The sequence below is a fragment of the Lissotriton vulgaris genome, chromosome 2_1, assembly GCF_964263255.1.
Source record: "Lissotriton vulgaris chromosome 2_1, aLisVul1.2, whole genome shotgun sequence".
In the NCBI taxonomy this organism is placed as follows: domain Eukaryota; kingdom Metazoa; phylum Chordata; class Amphibia; order Caudata; family Salamandridae; genus Lissotriton; species Lissotriton vulgaris.
This window is the reverse complement of record NC_141687.1, coordinates 959302473-959318540: the sequence shown is the minus strand read 5'-3', so window position 1 is coordinate 959318540 and position 16068 is coordinate 959302473.

The following is a 16068-nucleotide window of genomic DNA, read 5'->3' as shown; positions in this document are numbered from 1 at the left end:
TTTTTTGTATAATTTTAGATTATTTAGTATATAATGAATTTTAAAAATATTAAAAGTATATTTATTTTGTAAATGTATTAATAATAATGATTTACTTTTTATTTATGTTTTTGTTTTATGTTTGTAATGTATTTGTAATTTATAATGTGTTATTAATTTATAAATTATTAAAATAATTATTAAAACTGATTGTTAAGTAAGTATATATTATATATTATATATTGTCTGTATATGTTTAATTAATGTATTATCGTGATATATGTATTATTTATTAATTTTAAACATTATTAGATATTTTTAACTATGTTTATTTTATTTATTAGTATTATTTACTTTATTTTACATTTATATTTTTACAGAAAAAAATAAATTTTTAACATCGATATTTTTAACATCTATATTTTTATTTCGAAATTTCTGTACTTACCATGTTGTAGATGGGATGTCGATGATCTTGCCTTCGATATTACACCATTGATGTTTCCGTAGGTCGATATTTTCTAGGTCGATATTTTGTCAGTGATTCCTCACATACATAATATGTACAGCAGCAGTGCAAGCACCACTCACATACACAAGTACAGCAGCAACAGTGCAAGCACCACTTACATACATAATATGTATACCAGCAGCAGTGCAAGCACCACTCACATACACAAGTACAGCAGCAGCCGAGCAAGCGCCACTCACATACATATTATGCAGCAGTGCAAGCACCACTCACATACATAATATGTACAGCAGCAGCAGTGCAAGCACCCCTCACATTCATAACACGCACAGCAGGCGCACTCGGAGCACCACTCACATGCATGACACGCAAGCACCCGCTGCATACATAAAAAGATAAAAGTACAGCAGCAGCAGTGCAAGCACCACTCATATAAATAATATGTGCAGCAGCGCAAATGTCACTCACATACATATTATGTTTATCAATGCTCACACCACTCACATACATAATATGTACAGGAGCAGCAGTGCAAGCACCACTCACATACATAATATGTACAACAGCAGCAGCGCAAGCACCACTCGCATGCATACCAAGTACAGCAGTGCAAGCACCACTTACATATATAACAAGTACAGCAGCAGCAATGCAAGCACCACTCACATGCATAACAAGTACATCAGTGCAAGCACCACTCACATGCATAACAAGTACATCAGTGCAACCACCACTTACATGCATAATATGTACAACAGCAGCAGCGCAAGCACCGCTCGCATGCATAACAAGTCCATCAGTGCAAGCACCACTCACATACATAACAAGTACAGCAGCAGCAGTGCAAGCACCACTCACATGCATAACAAGTACATCAGTGCAAGCACCACTCACATACATAATATGTACAACAGCAGCAGCGCAAGCACCATTTACATATATAACAAGTACAGCAGCAGCAATGCAAGCACCACTCACATGCATAACAAGTACATCAGTGCAAGCGCCACTCACATACATAACAAGTAAAGCAGCAGCAGTGCAAGCACCACTCACATGCATAACAAGTATATCAGTGCAAGCACCACTCACATACATAACAAGTACAGCAGCAGCAGTGCAAGCACCACTCACATGCATACCAAGTACAGCAGTGAAAGCCCCACTCACATACATAACAAGTACAGTAACACCAGCAGTGCAAGCACCTTCATCTGCATAACGAGTACAGCAGCAGCTATGCAAGCACCCCTCACATGCATAACACGCACAGCACTAGCAGAGCAGGGCAAGCACCACTCACATACATAACAAGTACAGGACCAGCAATGCAAGCACCATCAAGTGCATACTAAGTATGGCAGCAGCACTGCAAGCACCCCTCAAATGCATAACATGCGCAGTACAAGCAGAGCACAGCAAGCACCACTCACATGCACACCGAGTACAGTAGCAGCAGTGCAAGTACCACTCACATACATAACACTCACAGCACCAGCAGAGCAGTGCAAGCACCACTCACATGTGTAACGAGTACATCACCAGCAGTGCAATTGCCACTCACATATATGACAAGTACAGCAGTAGCACTGCAAGCACCCCTCACATGCATAACAGGCACAGCACCGGCAACAGCTCTGCAAGCACATGTCGCATACATAAAAAGATAAAAGTACAGCAGCAGCAGTGCAAGCTCCTGTCACATACACCACAAGTGCAGCAGCAGCAGTGCAAGATCCTGTCACATACATAACAAGTACAGCAGTGCAAGCAAAATATGGAGACTAGTAAGTTAGGTTCCACTCATAACATAATATGTACAGAAGCAGCAGTTGAAATACCCCTCACAAATATAGCAAATACAGCAGCAGCAGTGCATCAGTGGCGGCTCCTCCACTGAGGTGGAGGAGCGTCACCCCACTACTTGCTGAGCAGATGAAAATAAAAATAAAATGATAATAACTAGAATTTATAATTTTCTTTTTCTTTGCGGAACTCCAGCCTGGTTGGACGGGGCAGGGCTGAGCTCCCCGCCATAAGAGGGAGCAGGAGTAGTTTGCATTCCCACCCTAAGTGCGCAAGGCGGCTTGGTCGGCCCTCTGGGGCTGGCTGCCAAACAGTCATGCGCACTTGGCATGTTCTACACTGGACTGTGCTGCGCAGCCCAGTGGAGAATGTGCCCAGCCTCCCTGGTAATCACTACGCTGTGCCTTCAGCTTCGTGATTGGCTGGGAGAGTCTTTGAGAGATTTTTGGGGTGGAGAAGAAGAAGAAGACAATAAGCTTTTTGTTTTTTTCCATCCCTCCCCCCTGCCCTTCCACCCCTGTTCCAAGGCAGTACTACTCACACAAGAGCTAGCACCCCTCATGTACAGAATGGGTAGAGCATGAACAGCTATAGTGCAAGCTGCCCTCATGTACAGATCAAGGAGAGCAGCAGCAGGCCTAATGTTCCTTCGTCACACAGAGGACAGGCACAGCAGAAGTACAAGCTTCACAGTAGTAGGGTCTGAGTGGAACCCAACTTACCAGTCTCCACCTGCCCGCTATTTACACAGACTATCCATGATTTTGGGTCAGTGTCTGTTGTCTCCAAATGGTCATGTTACGGACAGCATTTGTCCATAATTAAAGCTCCTGGGGCAGTATTACTCCAGTGCCCCAGTGGCGCAACATGCGTTAGTGCTCACTTTTTGTACTCCCGGTGCACTTTGGTATTACAGTAGGGGCCGCAGGTGCTTGTGTAACACCTTCTGTACTAAAGACAGCGCTGGCGCATATATAGCGCCTGCGTTATCACCAGAGGGAATTCCCTCATTTGCATTGGGGCATGACCCCATGCAAATTAGGGAATCCCTTTGACTATGCACCTGTGACATAATTGCTCACTGTGCCACTGGATTCAAGCTAGCCTTACTGATGAGGGGTGATACCCCAAAATCAGTCATAGGACCGGGATTCGCAGTTCGGGCTGGACTGTTCACATGGGGAACAGGGTCAAGAGTGATTTGCATATGGCTCGGTCCAAACTGTGGTGGCATGGTGAGCAAAAGAATGATGGATTAAACCCAGATTTGTGTTTGAAAAGTTTCAGCACTCAGTCCATCATATTGTTGTGTTGCTCTGCATTATTGACACAGGTGCAGAGGCAAAGAAGCTGTCAGGAGACACACTGACAGTGCGCCACCTTAAAGGTGGTGCACTATCAATGCGCCCCCTGATGGCAGCCCTCTGGAAGGGGTATTAGGTATCCTATGGACCCCCCAGAAATCCCCCTGCAGGCAGGTGCAGTCACTCAATGCACCCGCCTACAAGGCGATCTCTCACCCCTCTTAAAAGTGCAAGCAGGTTGCCTTCTGCACATTGAAATACAAAGCCACTCTGTTTTTCACTTGAATACGCTGCCCTTGGGGAGCAGTGTGAGTTTGCGGCTGCGTTGGTGGCAGCGCATTCAATATAATAGGGCGTACTTTCTCTGTTTGCGCCCGCACCTCTGTTTTGTAGTGCACTGTGGCACAAACAGGGAAGGTGCGCCCTATCGATAACACAGCCCCTGGCCTGAACTGATAGCAGCACGCTGATTTCCAATCAGTACAATAAATGACCAAGATCGTGAAATATGCTGAATACATCTGTCTGGACAGCGCAACAAGAAACTACTTGAGTCTCAAGACAATAGAGGAGGACAGGGAGAAATTTCCTTGGCTCTTGCCATACAGACTACAAAAGCCCAGCCTCACTGAACATCCAACAGACTTGACCACCCATCTCCCCCTCACCTAAACAAACCCTGAAAGATTTCCATGTACAAATGGCAAACTCGTCACTTCAACTTGCATCCATCCGTAGACATCTGCTCCCAAAACCCAGCTGGGAGGAGGGGCTTATCAGCCCATAACAGTTGCTGCGCTTGACACAGTGTCCGGGTGAAGACTTGGCCAAGACAAATCCGCCTGAGCCCGTCAGAGGCTGAAAGACACTGGGCTGGACCACCCTCCTGAGTTTTATTCTGTGTCCATCTGGACATTAAAGTTACAAGCAACATGGCAAAGAGGAAACTAACATCAAGAGCTAAAGTGGATGTTCGTCCATTAACACATATTTCCTAAACACCATGAGGCTAAGTGATTCAGAAATTGAAAGTGTGAATGAGAGAATTGATTCAACCCAAAGGGCTGTGATGGAGGGGATTGATGCTCGTCCCATGAATGACAATTCTAGCTCTAAATTGCTTCTCGGAATAGAAGATCAACATTGGCCTAAACAAGTAATAACTAACAACCCACGTGTTATGGCTGATGAGTTGTTTGATTCAATCAGTAGCAACACCTTACCGGGTACTATTATTTTCTTGCACCCTAAAAAATGGTGAAATAATCGGTTCAAGACACATGGCAATGGGGTTCCAATGATTGTTTGGCAAAACTACAAGAATCCCTCGCTCAACCTGAAAGATTTCAAAGATACAAAGGGCTCCCTGAGGAAGTAGAGGGAAGAGTGAACCTTCTGTTTTGTCTTTGAACAATCGTCTAACCGCAATGCAAGAACAGGTTAATACATTGTCTGAGGGGCTGATGGACAAACGAAAGACCTTTAAAGTCATGTCTACTCTTTCTGACCAAATTAGCGATGTTGGATGCTCACCTTCCATTAAGTATTGTAATTGTCATTTTATAAGCCATACGAGAGAGAATGCGTTCGCACAAGACCCACAAAGTACACCAGCTTTCACAACAGATAAGAGACCCTGTAATCAAGGGTAGCGGAGAGTGTCAAACACAATTATTGCAACAAGACATTAATGTCTGTATGTCAGATGCTATTGGTTATTCTACCTTGCCATTAGAACCCCCATAGAATCCTGGTCGGGACCACTTGCAGCTTCCATTTGTGGCAATACCATATATTCCGAACTATTAGAATGTCCCACCACCACTCCATCCTAATCAAGTGGAACCATGGAAGGCTTTAAAAATAAAAACATTATTTGGCTCAATAAGGTGCAGGGGATGAGGACTAAACTCTACTTTCTTTTTTTTTCTTCATATTTTCTTCATATTTTTATTGACTTTTGGAACAAAAGGAACAAGTACAGGATAGACGTTCTCAGAAGCTTACATTAAGGAGCATCCTATTCTATGAAAACAAAGAGGAGCGGCCAAGTACAAGCTATACATATACTTTATGTTAGACATTAAAGTTTCATAAACCCTCCTAATTATTTTCCCTTTCTGGCTTATGGCCCAATGCAGTATCGTTTCTAGGCCGCTACCTCCAAATGTCCAATGACAAGTCTGTGAGAAATGAAAAAGGACTCCCCTTCCCTTAATAAATGTACCCTCCCTTCTATGTCTGGTTGTGTGCCTTTACGTGAATCACTCTCCCTTCCTTCTGTCCCCATTGGTGTGCTGACTAGGATTTCTAAGGTAAGTATCCTCCTATTTCCATTAATCACCATCTGGCCATTCTCAGTATCCTCGTTTCGGGGTGTATTACGTGTCTCTTCACTTTGCACATCTCTCAGCATTGGCCTCCATGCCTGTAGATCATCCTCTAGTTTCTCATCTCGTCTAGTTTGCTGCATACGCACCACCTCAGCCGTCGCTCATTCATATCTCTTACCCATTGCGTCACCCGAGGTGGTCTGCGGTTCAACCATCAGATGGCTAGCCGGAGTTTTGCCAGTACCAACCCTAGAGGAACAAACTTCCTGCTGAGAATTTTGTTTTTAGGTCGAGGCAGCAAACCCAGCAGCACCACCCGAATCTCCGGTGCTATTTCCCACCCAGTTGCCTCTCGTAACATGATCAGAACCTCCATCCAGTAAGGCTGCAGTTCGAATCAGGAATATGAATAAAGGTAACATCCTCCTCCCCAAATCTGGGGCATCACCCCGACCGGTCCGAATACATTTTATGTAGTATCTTGGGAGAGAGATATGTCTGGTGTACAAAATTAAATTGTATTAATTTTAAACTCACTTGTTTAACTCCTTCATAGATTTTAGTCCAGTCTTTGTCCGTTGTGGGATCCTCTGTCAGTGTTTCCCATGTAAATCGCTCTGATACCTCCGGGTCCAGCCTGCGCTATATAAAACATTTCAAATAAAATAAATAAATCTTGTCTGGACCGGGAGTGCCTGGAGCGTTCTGTCTCCCCGAATTGCCCGGTACAAGTGCGACATCAGTCTTCGCCCCTTAGCCATAACTATAATGGTCTGCAACACATGGGAATTAGGGTGTTCCTCAGGGAGCGTGGGCCACTCTCCCTAGCTACCTGGGCTATTTTCCCATACTGTAGGAATTGCCCTGGGCCGAATCCGAAGCTTCCGTTGCCTGCTCATGGGTAATATACTGTTTGTTATCATATAGGTCGCCCATGGTCAAACAACCCCCCTCCTGCCATCTGCAGACATATGTAGATGCAGAAATTTGATGAAATGGTCGGACCAGCCATAAGGGTGTGTCCGGGGTTTAAGGAGCCCTTCCTAGCCCCGTCCTGATCACGAGCTCCCATATTTCCACCACATGTCAAATAATGTACGGGCATGTTGGAGGTACTCGTGCTCCCATCATTGGCAAAAAACATGCTCTCCACACCACTGGATTCAAGCAAGCCGGGCTGAAGACTGCTGGAATGCCAGAAACTGGTCCTCGGAAGCTTGTTTCCGGTCCAGGGAAGGCATGGCTTGGCAGTTCGGGCTGGACTGTTCCCATGACAAAGAACCCCACAGACAGCGGATCGACACGGCTCCCATTCGGTACTCCTCATAACGGGCCATTCAAGAAATAGAGACAGTGGATTTCAACACCAAATTTCAGCAGTACCTCGTGCTTCCACAAAGAATAACGGAAGGAAGAGTCACGTGATATTGACGTACAGCCTGACTTCATTATTTACAGATACAGTTACCGAAAGGATAACGCTGATGACCTGTAAGGCCCAGAGACCGACCAATAAACGAGCTGTCTTTTCAATTTTGTTGGACTATGTATAACGAGGGGGATTAATAACACTCTACATGAAGATAAAGATGCCAGACAACAGGCAGTACCAATAAGACAAAAACTCTAACTAGAATTGAACGTTGTGATCATAACTGACCCTCTATCAAGAAAAGCGGTTCTTAACCCTCAGGTAGGGGCAATGACAGCTAACCCTTGCTTGTGACAGCAAACCTATGGTCTTGATAAAGGTGGTAATGAATAAGTGAACCCACCGAAATGCGTCGACGCACTCTTTGGTATAATTCAAGTCTCCAACACCAAAATTGATATGCTGATACAATAGCAACACATTACCGGTGTCCCCACAGCGGAGCCAGAATATACAAATTGTATTCAACAAATTAATGGTGTACTTGTTCTGTCTTTTAAATTGTGCAGGTCGCAATTGTATGTTTTCTCTGTGGAAATTTTTTAATTGTGTTTTAGAAGTAGGGATATAGATCAGCTAAATCCTTCACTGTGTTTTTAGTTTTTTCGTAATAAATGCACTTTTAAGTATTTCCTTGTTTCTGTTGTATGTACTTGTGACATTGTAAGGTTGGTATCACAATCTGTGCTTAGTTCTTCCCCAAGGGAATCTTCCCTTTCTTGGTTGTATAACCCTATTTCCCTTGGTCTCCTCAACGGGTACCTCTCGATTCCCTTCACTGTTCCCATGAGGCACAGGGTCAGACTGATTTGCATATGGCGACTCAGCCGCCGTTGAGCCGCCCGCACCCGACTTTCCCGCCGCTGCCTCCCTGCGACCCCGCCCCCCGCTGCCCATTGGCCGCCCGCTCCCACCACCCAGATGACCCTCCCTCCCGGCTACCTTCTTATGATGCCCACATGCACGCGCAGCGTTCACGCGCAGCGGGCGCGCCGATTGTGCGCCAAAGGCAAGCCCGTCTGCGCCCGTCCGCACCTGGACCGCGCCCAGCGCCAGAACCCCTGGCCCCCGCAGATGCCACCCCATCCGCCGGACCTACGACGCCGCCACACTCAACGCACTCAACACCGGCCGGATCCAAGGATGCTACCGAGCCACCCCGCGACGCACCCACGGACCCTTCAGCTGCCATTCCTGCAACTTCTCCTGCATCCGGACCTGCATCGCACCCGCCAAGCCGAGCACCAGCAGCAACCATCTGAAGTGCATCCTGCTCAACACCCGCTCCGTCCACAGGCACGCTGTGGAACTCTGGAACCTGCTCGACACCACATCTCTAGACGTCGCCTTCCCCACGGAAACCTGGATGAACGCCTCCTCAGCGCCCGACATTGCCATCGCCATCCCGGACGGATACAAGATCAGCCGGAGGGACTGCGTCAACCAGACAGGAGGAGGCATCGCCATCGTCCACAAGAACACCATCCGTATCACGACCAACTCTGACGACACCCTCACAGCCGCCGAACATCTTCACTTCCAGATACACACTGACCCCAAGACCACACTCAGAGGCACCCTCATCTACAGACCCCCGGGACCTCGCACACAATTCAGCGAAGACATCGCAGACTTCATCAGCCCGCACGCCCTCACCTCCTCAGACTAAATCCTCCTAGGGGACCTCAACTTCCACCTGGAGAACGACAAGGACAGCAACACCACCACCCTGCTGGACAACCTCAGCAACCTCGGACTCAAGCAACTGGTGAGCACCCCCACCCACTACGCAGGACACACGCTTGACCCCGTCTTCTCCACCAGCAAGGACATCTCCTTCAGCCACTCCACTGGACAGACCACAGCTGCGTCCACTTCAGCTTCAGAAGGACCACGACTCACCACCACCCGCAGCCGGCTTCCAGCAGGAGCTGGAACAAGATCACCTCTGACCAGCTCTCCACATCACTGAACCTGAATCCTCTCGCCAGCTCAACGGACCCCAACCAAGCAGCCAACATCCTCACAAAGTGGATCACCAACTGCGCTGACGACCTCGCACCCCTGAAAAACCATCCCAGCAGGCCCGGCAGCAAGAAGGCCTCCTGGTTCAACGACGACCTCAAAAACTCCAAGATGAACAACCGCACCCTCGAGAAAGCCTGGCGCAAAGACCCGACTACAGACAACATGACTGCCCTCAAGCACGCCACTCGCAAACACCACCAACTGATCCACACCACCAAGAAGACAGCATTCAAGCAACGACTAGACAACAATGCACACAACAGCAAGAAACTCTTCAGCATCGTCAAAGAGCTCTCCAACCCCAGCGCCGGAACCAACTACATCACCCCCTCGCAAGAACTCTGCGACGCGCTCGCCTCGTTCTTCCACAGCAAGATCGCCGACAAACACAACAGCTTTGGCACACAGCCCACGCACCCAACCACCGAACCGACGCACCCCACTACCACCCTACGCGCCTGGACCCCAGTCAGCACCGAAGACACCATCCACACAATTAACACCATCCACGCCGGATCACCAACGACCCATGCCCCCATCACGTCTTCAACAAGGCCGCCTCCGTCATCGCACCCCAACTCCGAGACGTCATCAACTGCTCCTTCAACACCGCCACCTTCCCAGAAAGCTGGAAGCATGCCGAACTCAGCGCCCTCCTGAAGAAACCATCAGCAGACCCCACCGACCTCCATAACTACCGCCTTATCTCGCTCCTCCCTTTTCCTGCCAAAGTCCTCGAGAAGACCGTCAACCGACAGCTTGCCGCCTTCCTCGAGATGAACGGATTTCTCGACCCCTCGCAGTCCGGCTTCCGAGCCAACCACAGTACCGAGACCGCCCTCATCGCAGCCACTGACGACATCCGAGCTCTGCTCGACAACGGGGAAACTGCGGCCCTCGTCCTCCTGGATCTCTCTGCAGCGTTCAACACTGTCTGCCACCGCACCCTAGTACAACGCCTCATCAACATCGGAATCCAAGAGAAGGCTCTAGAGTGGATCATCTCGTTCCTCGCCAGAAGAACCCAGAGAGTCCGCCTCCCCCCGTTCAGATCCGATGCCACCTAAGTCATCGGCGGCGTACCACAAGGATCATCACTCAGCCCCACCCTCTTCAACATCTACATGAGCCCCCTCGCGGCCATCGCACGCCAACACAACCTCAACATCATCTCCTACGCCGACGACACTCAGCTGATCCTCTCCCTCACCAACGACCCGCCATCGCCAGAACCAACCTACACAAAGGGATGAAACACGTAGCCGAATGGATGAGGAACAGCCGCCTGAAACTCAACTCAGACAAGACGGAAGTCCTCATCCTGGGACCATCTTCCTCTGCCTGGGACGACTCCTGGTGGCCCCCTGCCCTGGGCAGTGCACCCAAACCAACGGACCACGCACGCAACCTGGGCTTCATCCTGGACTCCTCCCTCTCAATGACCAGACAAGTCAACGCCGTCTCATCTTCATGCTTCAACATCCTACGCATGCTCCGTAAGATTTTCCGATGGATCCCCACCGAAACCAGGAAAACGGTCACCCAGGCACTCGTCACCAGCCAACTGGACTATGGAAACACCCTCTACACCGGAACCACAGCCAAACTACAGAAGAGACTCCAACGCGTCCAGAACGCCTCCGCACGACTCATCCTGGACATCCCCCGACACAGCCACATCTCCGGACACCTGAGAGACCTGCCCTGGCTCCCCATTAACAAGAGAATCACGTTCTGACTCCTCACCCACGCACACAAGGCTCTCCACGACCTGGGCCCCAGGTACCTCAACAACCGCTTGACCTTCTACACTCCCACTCGCCAGCTTCGATCGATCAGCCACGCCCTCGCCGCCGTTCCACGCATCCGAAGAGCCACCATTGGAGGAAGATCCTTCTCCTACCTGGCAGCCAAGACATGGAACTCCCTCCCCATCCACCTCCGGGACCGCCCCCCCCCCCAAACGCCTTGAGACCCTCCGGGTGAGTAGCCCGCTATATAAATTTCTTGATTGATTGATTGAACTGGGGTGGTGTGGAGTGCAAAAAAACGATGGATTAAGGCCCAGATCTCTGTACTGGGGTGAATGTATGACATTGTTCTTCATTCCGTCCATCAACTGTGGTTTTTGCACCCATCATTGGCAGCTCAGGGAGTGTATCAGGCCCCCAAGATCAACCTCCCCAACCTGACTCTGGTATAGGGTTCTGAATAAAGCAGCTGTACCCATTTCAGGAATTGCTGCGCCAGACCCAGTATACGAAGTACCTCCCCGGGATATAACCAACCAACCAAATTAAACGCTTGCTCTATATCCAATAGCACCTCTGCACATTCCTCCTTGTGCAATAAAGGGGAGCGCCACACATGTGCTAATCTCCCCACGTTATGGGTTGTGCTGCGTTTGGGGATAAAACTCACTTAATATGGGTGAATTAGCTGTTGCATTACGGTTGCAGCCGGGTTGCCATGATCCCGCTAACAACTTTTATATCAATGTTTAACAGGGATATCGGCCTATACGACCCCGGCAGCTGGTTGTCTCTATCAGCCGTAGGTATCATGACGACCAACGCTTTGTTCATAGAGGATAGTAGTTTTTGATTTTGGAACGCTTCATTATATACTACTAGGAGGCAATCTACCAAAAAAGGTGCAAATTTTCTGATAAAATCCGTCTGGTAGGCCATCGCTTCCTGGGCTCTTCAAGGTCTTCAGTCCCTTTATGCCCCCCAGGATTTCGTCTTTAGAGATTGGTTCATCTAGCAATAGACTAGCCTCTCTTTCTGAACAAGGTAAACCCAGTGCAGATATGAATCCTGTCATTTCTTCTAGGCCCGGTCTAGGACGTCCTGTGTAAACCCCGCTAAATGATCTTCCAGGATTTCCAGGATTTTCAGCTGACTGTATACTGTACTCCCCTCAGCAGTCTGCATCTGTACTACGGGGGACACCAATTTCTCGTTCTTAATCAGTCTGACAAGCAGAGTCCCCGAGTGGTCTCCCTGTACGTGCAATCACTGCCATACCACTGTATAGTGGAACTTTTCCAGCTTGCATCGTGCCGCCAGCAACTCCTCAAGTGCATCTCGTCACTCACCCAGACGCTTAGGTGCCGTCGGCAACAGCGCCTCCAGCCCAGCTAGATTCCTTTCCAATACCTTGATGTCATTTACGAGCTGCTGTTGAACCCTGTATGTTGTGCTGAGACAAATTCCTCGAACTACCACCTTCCTCGCCTCCCATTCCACACTCCTAGAGGACGCCGATCCCCAGTTAGATACAAAGTAACTATTGAGCTCATCTTCCAACTTTTTAACAAATGGTGGATCAGTGAGCACTTTGATTTGGAGCCTACATCTGGGGATCACAGATCTGCCCCCCCAGTAGCTAAGGACACCAGCATGGGGGAATGATCTGAGATGTGTTTTGGGAGGTACACTACACGCAACCCTGGGCGTCAGGGTCTCTGAGATAAGAAACTGGTCCAGTCTACTAAGCGTGTTTGTCACAGATGTATGACAGGAAAAGATCCGAATATCTGGATGTCTCATTCTCCATGTATCCACCAGTCACAGTTCCCTCATAACATTTACCAAAGCTTCAGTCACACCCGGTTTGGTATTTTCCCGGGGGGTTCCTGGTCCAGTGTACCGTCCAATACACAATTAACATCTCCAAACATTATATGTCCACCCAGATCCGAGGTCGCCACGGTCAACACCCAAAAACAAAATTGCGGGCGTCACAATTGGGGGCATACACATTAATTAGACATACCTCCTGACCATTAAGTCTACCATATAGAATCACATAGTGTCCCTCAGGGTCAAGCACATGATGTATAAGTTGAAGTCCCCGGGCCACCCACATAAGCGCTCCCCGTGCGAACTCCAAAAAGGATGTGGCATACAGCTTTCCCCTCCATCTGCGACTAATATACTTTAACGTTTCTCTCCAAACATGTGTTTCCTGCAGGCCAGCCTCAACCACCTTATATCATCGTAAATAGGAGTACACCCTTCTATGCTAATCCAGCATTGCCATACCACGTGCATTCCAGGTTAGTAATTTCATCATATAAGGAGCCATGAGTGGCCGGCATCATTTTTTACGTTCTCATCCCGGCTTTCTAGTTTGGAATTGAGCACACTGCGGAAAGCTACAACCAGCACATGGAGCCCCTGAACTTCCCTTGAAACCAGACAGAACGAACAGATAAAATTGACTTTCCAAATCCCCCCCACCCACTGGGCAGTGAAACAGGTCCATCCCTCCCAACATTGTAGAGAGCAAAGAATCCCATCTGCTGCCCTATACCATCCCCTCTAAATTGTTCAACAATGTAACAATGCCCTGTGGCAGTATCCACAATTGTGTTACGTAAGGTAAAGCCTTCACAGCTGAGAATTGATCAAAACCTTCCAAGTAGAGCATAGCAAGAGGCTAGGCCCTCGTCGGGGTACGAGGACAAAGCCTCCAGCTTCCCCAGGCAATTCCAGCTGCTAATGAGGGGTGTGTTCCCACCCACCCGCAGAGTATGCAAACCATACCATCCCCCACCGAATACCAGAGAAAAGGAAAGAAGAAAAAAACGAGAAAGCGTTTGTGCTAAGTTTGTTGTGTCCACTTATATGATTGTTCAAAACCCCCAGTCGACTCTCCTGCACTGCCCTTGGATCTCAGGATACATTAGTGGCTGATGATGTTAAGTCAGAGTCCGACATCCCCTTCGCCACCTGCAAAGTTCCATCTTTGCACACTCGGACTCTTCCAGATTCATATGTGTCCTTTTAGCGTTTGCCTCTGGAGAATTGATACCATCTCATTGATGAGTCCGTTGGTTCAACAACTGTCTTTGGTTAGGCTGTGACTTCCGTCTGGCTTTGCGGTCTCTTGTAGTGTCCATCCAATCTGAGCCTCCTCCACCGAAAAACACAGCCCTGGCTTTGTATTCAAGTCTGTGCTTGGCTGAATAAAGGAGGCTATGTTTCAGTCTGGCCTCCCTTATGTGTCTCTTCACCGCCAGAAAAGTGCGTCACTAATCCTGCACTCGATGCGTGTAGTCAGGGAAAATTGCAATGTGATGTCCCTCATAGTGTAAGTCGGTCTTGGCGCGTGTGGACTGTAGGATCAGGTCCCGGTAGTTAAAGAACTGGGCTAATGGCTCTCGGCAGAGCCCCCGGGCGTGGAGGAGGGACAAGGGCCCTGTGTGCCCTTTCATTATTAAAGAATTTGGAGGTGTTACCTGGTACCAGCACCTTCGTGATCCAGTTCTCCAAAAACAGCTCCGTTGAGTGTCCCTCTGCTTGCTCTGGGAATCCCACGAATCATAAGTTATTCCTCCGTGAGCGGCAAGCCTGGTCCTCGGCGAGTTCGTAAAATCTGATTGTCTTCCTCTGAAGCTCCATGACCGTCTCCCATAGAGATTTGACTTCTATCTGGAGTACAACCATGTTTTGTTCTGTTGTGGTGACCCTGTCGAATTCTATCTGAGGACGGAAGGCACTTAAAACTTCCCTCTCGAATGCGGACCGTGATTTACGATACCCTGTTTGCCTTTCATCTCACGATTGACTGAAACCCGAAGCCGCCATCCGTGTGTGACCGACTCTTAATTGTGGGAGTAACATATGTTCGCAGCAGATGCACATCTTTTAGACTGACTGGAATCCGAAATCCCTTCCGTGTTGAGACCGATCCTTAATTCTGAGATGAACTGCCGTTCGCAGCAGACTCTGAGTGTTTCAAGGCCTATCAGAATAGACTGGGACCACCTGAACTACATCCTGGTGGATCCATAAACGTCGGCCTAGATTGGTCACTGGGATATACTGGTATATATTGCCCATTTGTGGTTTCTTCCCCCCACCTCAGCGTGAGAGCCCTGACGAAGGTGGGCCCGTATGATCTGGGCCTTGCACTGAAACGCGCGTTGGCGTTACTTGAACGTGGGATCCTGTGTTATCTATCTGGAATTTCCTGGATGTGTGCCACAGAGATCCTACAGGGTCCCCTTCTCATATCACCCTGAGAATTGTATTGAATGTGTTTGAGGTTTGGTATATCTGTGGATGTATGTGTGTGACTGAACGAGCCTTGAGTATGTGTCTGAGAGGTTGGTGTGGGGATACGATTTGATGTATATTTATTGATGTTATGTCCTTGTAATGATTCATTTTGTATAATGCTATTTAACGCTTTGAACAAAAAACATATATACTAAATAAGGAAAAGAAAAAAATGAAACAAAGACTTTTTTATATCGATATGTGTTATTCTTCTCCCTTTGTGACCCCTCTGTCTCCCCCGGGTGAGCTCCTGGTTGTACTTTAAAGTAAGTGGACTCTCCTAGAGCCATCGTCGAATTCATTTGGGTGGACTTTTTTCTTTACAGTAGTGACCCTGTCGGAGACCTTGCGTAGGTCACAACGGAGAAGATTGATATCAATCGCCATTGCGTCTATCCTGGTCACCATCTCATCTCTCACAATCCGAACGGCCATCAGGATATCGCTCAGAGAGGGATCTCGCTGATCTTCCCCTGGTGCCCCAGCGGCATCATCTTCTCCTCACACGTCCCTTCGATGGGGCCCCTGGGAGATAGAATGCACGTAATTTAGTATTTTGTTAGATAGCGCTCTGGTGCCTTTGTCCTTACCCTTGATGAACAGTAGCGAGCCAGGATTCCAGCGCCGGCCCACACAATGACCA